The following is a 4,756-nucleotide window of genomic DNA, read 5'->3' on the forward strand; positions in this document are numbered from 1 at the left end:
AATTCTTTATCATTGGGTTGTCTACGAAATTTAGCAAAATTAAAATCATGAGACATCCCCTAAACCAATAGTAACAACATCCTTTTTTCAGTCTATTTTAACATTAATAGTATTCAATAAGGGTCTACCAAATATAATGGAACAAAAGTCATCTTGTGGGGAACCAAGAACAAGAAAATCAGTAGGATATTTAACTTTCCCACACAAGACTTCAACATCTCTAACAATCCCAACTGGTGAAATAGTATATCTATTGGCAAGCTTAATAGTAATATTAGTATCTTCTATCTCAGCAGGTGCAATATCATGCATAATTTCTTTATATAAAGAATGAGGTATTGCACTCGCACTAGCACCCATATCACATAAGACATGATAACTGTGATCTCCTATTTTAACAGAATTAATAGGCATGCCTAGAACAGGTCTATGTTTAATTTTAGTATCGGGTCTAGCAATTCTAGCAGCTTCATCACAGAAGTAAATAACATGTCCATCAATATTATCGACCAAGAGATCTTTAACCATAGCAATACTAGGTTCAACTTTAATTTTCTCAGGGGGTGTAGGTGTTCTAGTATTACTCTTATGAACCACAGTTGAAGCTTTCGCATGATCATTTATTCTAGTAGGGAAAGGTGGTTTCTCAATATAAGCGGTAGGGACAATAGGATCAACATTATAAGTGATAGTATTTTCTTCAACTTTAGTAGGTTCAACTACTTTTACTTCAATGGGAGGATGATATTCAAGCCACACCTCCTTAGGGAGATCAACATGAGTAGAAAATGATTCATAGAAAGAAGCTACTATCTTAGAGTCAAGTCCATATTTAGTGCTAAATTCACAAAAAGCATCGGTATCCATAAAAGATTTAACACAATAAAACTTAGGTGTTATACCTGATTCCTTACCTTCGTCGAGTTACCAATCTATAGAGTTGCGTTTAATTCTTTCCAATAAATCCCATCTGAATTCAATAGTCTTCATCATAAAAGAACCAGTACAAGAAGTATCGAGCATGGAGCAATTATTGAGAGAAAGCCGAGCATAAATTTTTTGAATAATAATTTCACTTGAGAGCTGATGATTGGGGCATGAATATAACATTGACTTAAGCCTCCCCCAATCTTGAGCGATACTTTCTCCTTCGCAAGGTCAAAAATTATATATACAATTACAATCACGATGAACCAGATGCATAGGATAAAACTTCTGATGAAATTCCAATTTCAATCGGTTGTAGTTCCATGATCCAATATCATCGCATAGCCTAAACCATGTCAATGCCTTTCCCTTCAAAGATAAAGGTAAGACCTTCTTATTGATAATATCCTCGGGCATACCTGCAAGCTTAAATAATCCACAAACTTCATCCACATAGATTAGGTGCAAATCGGGATGTAATGTTCCATCTCCTGTAAAAGGATTGGCTAGCAGTTTCTCTATCATACCCGAAGGAATCTCAAAGTAAACATTTTCAGTAGGTTCAGTAGGTTGAGGAGCAACTCTTTGCTCTACTGGTCGGGGTGAAGATACCCCGAACAAGCCCCTCAAAGGATTACTTTCCATAGTAACAAGTGATAGTAAATTTCAGCACACTATATAAATTTTTCCTTACCAAATTCCACCTACCAAAGGCGCTTCCCTCCCCGGCAATGGCGCTACAAAGGAGTCTTCATGACCCACAAGTATAGGGGAACTATCGTAGTCCTTTTGATAAGTAAGAGTGTCGAACCCAACGAGGAAAAGAAGAAATTGACAAGCAGATTTCAGTAAGGTATTCTCTGCAAGCACTGAAATTTTCGGTAACAGATATTTTTGTGATAAGGTAATTCGTAATGGGTAACAAGTAATAAAAGTAAACAAGGTGAAGAAAGGTGGCCCAATACTTTTTGTAGGAAAGGACAAGCCTGGAAAAACTCTTATATAAAGGAAAGCGCTCCCGAGGACACATGGGAATTATCGTCAAGCTAGTTTTCATCATGCTCATATGATTCGCGTTCGTTACTTTGATAATTTGATATGTGGGTGGACCAGTGCTTGGGTACTGCCCTTCCTTGGACAAGCATACCAATTATGATTAACCCCTCTTGCAAGAATCCACAACTACAAAAGAAGTATTAAGGTAAACCTAACCATAGGATGAAACATGTGGATCCAAATCAGCCCCTTACGAAGCAACGCATAAATTAGGGTTTAAGCTTCTATCACTCTAGCAACCCATCGTATACTTATTACTTCCCAATGCCTTCCCCTAGGCCCAAACAATGGTGAAGTGTCATGTAGTCGACGTTCACATAACACCACTAGAGGAAAGACAACATACATTTCATCAAAATATCAAACGAATACCAAATTCACATGATTACTTATAACAAGACTTCTCCCATGTCCTGAGGAACAAACGTAACTACTCACAAATCATATTCTTATTCATAATCAGAGGGGTATTGATATGCATAAAGTATCTGAACATATAATCTTCCACAGAATAAACCAACTAGCATCAACTACAAGGAGTAATCACACTACTAGCAACCCACAGGTACGAATATGACGTTTTGAGACAAAGATCGGATACAAGGGATGAACTAGGGTTTGAGTGGAGATGGTGCTGGTGAAGATGTTGATGGAGATTGACCCCCTCCCGATGAGAGGATAGATGGTGATGACGATGGTGACGATTTCCCCCTCCCGGAGGGATGTTTCCCCGGCAGAACAGCTTCGCCGGAGCCCTAGATTGGTTCCACCAAGGTTCCGCCTTGATACGGCGGCGCTTCGTCCCGAAATCTTCCTCCTTATTTTTTCCAGGGCGAAAGACTTCATATAGCGAAATATGGGCACTGGAGGCCTGCCAGGGGACCCACGAGGCAGGGGGCGCTCCCAGGGGATGGCCCCCCTCTGGTGCTTTCTTTGCCGAATATTTTTTATATATTCCAAAACTGACTTTCGTGGAGTTTCAGGACTTTTGGACTTCTGCATAATAGGTCTCTAATATTTGCTCCTTTTCCAGCCCAGAATTCCAGCTGCCCGCATTCTCCCTCTTCATGTAAACCTTGTAAAATAAGAGAGAAAAGGCATAAGTATTGTGACATAATGTGTAATGACAGCCCATAATGCAATAAATATCGATATAAAAGCATGATGCAAAATGGATGTATCACGTAGTAACCAATTATTAGGGTGATCTGCCATAGTAAATATCAAGTTAAAAGGTGCTCTTCCCAGCATTGCAACCATCTACAACATTCTAGCATCTGGGAGTTCGTCATGTCCACATGAATTCAAACGAGATGGGAGATGTAAGACGGAGATGGTCAGACCATGTGTGTAGATATCACTTGGTTATCTTGAAGTTCTAGCGTAATCATTCTGAGCTCGGAGCACAAAGAAACGAAAGATTAAGAAGAGTCATATGGTGATATGATCGGCAATAGTTTGCCCATAGGTCAAAATTCTCGTCATAAGTGATGTCCACATCAATGATTCAGAACTACATTCGGATCTTAAATCACTCACTATTAATTATGAGAGATATTAATTTGAGTAGGAGTGCACTTTATATTGTTAGTTAAACAACTTACTGCAAAAATTAATTACGAATAGATGTCTAAATGAATTTTGTGTCTATCATTGTAGATCAATGGCTCGCAACATGTTCAACTTAGCCCCTATGCTTGAGCAAGAGAAGTTGGTTGGTAATGGTGGAAACAATGTGGATTGGATCCGGAACCTAAGATTTGTTCTCAGGAGTGCTAAGAAAGAGTACATGCTGGATCAACGCCTAGGTGATGCTCCCGGAAAGGATGCAACACTAAAAGAAGTTGTTGCTTACGCTGCTCGTAGAGATGACTACGATTCAGTCTAGTGCCTCATGTTAACTTGCATGGATCCTGAACTACAGAGGCGTTTTGAATGATCTACTACTCAATTCATAATTGGATCACTGGAAGTTCTGTACAAGAAGCAGGCAAGGACCGAACATTTTAAATTAACCAAGGCCTTGATGAATGCAATATGAAAAAAGGTTCCTCAATGAGTGAGTATATAGAAAAGCTTGTTGGCTATGTTAATAGATTGGCTTCTCTGGAATTTGGAATTCCGCCGACACTCGGTACAGATATTGTGCTTGCTTCACTCCCCCATCTTACGAAGGCTTTATCATGAATTACAACATGAATGGGATGGAGAAAAGCGCAAACAAGTTGTTTGCTATGCTCAAAACTGCGGAAGCTAGAATGCAAAAGAACAAAATAGTGTTGATGGTCAACAACACCACCAGTTTCAAGAAGGGGGCCCAGAAAAAATCTACTAAAGTCGGTAAGACCGAGTCTTAAAAGAAGAATAAGGGCGGAGCCTCTAAAGAGACCGAATGTTTCTACTGCAAGCAGAAGGGACGTTGGAAGCTGATGACCCACAAGTATAGGGGATCTATCATAGTCCTTTTGATAAGTAAGAGTGTAAAACCCAACAAGGAGCAGAAGGAAATGACAAGCAGTTTTCAGCAAGGTATTCTCTGCAAGCATTGAGATTATCGGTAACAGATAGTTGTGTAATAAGATAATTCATAACAGGTAAAAAGTAGCAAAAGTAACTAAGGTGCAGCAAGGTGTCCCAATCATTTTTGTAGCAAAGGACAAGCCTAGACAAATCGTCTATAAAGCAAAGTGCTCCCGAGGACACATGGGAATTATTATCAAGTTAGTTTTCATCATGCTCATATGATTCACGTTTGTTACTTTGATAATTTGAT

The sequence above is a fragment of the Triticum urartu genome, chromosome 7 (assembly GCF_003073215.2).
Source record: "Triticum urartu cultivar G1812 chromosome 7, Tu2.1, whole genome shotgun sequence".
Taxonomy (NCBI): domain Eukaryota; kingdom Viridiplantae; phylum Streptophyta; class Magnoliopsida; order Poales; family Poaceae; genus Triticum; species Triticum urartu.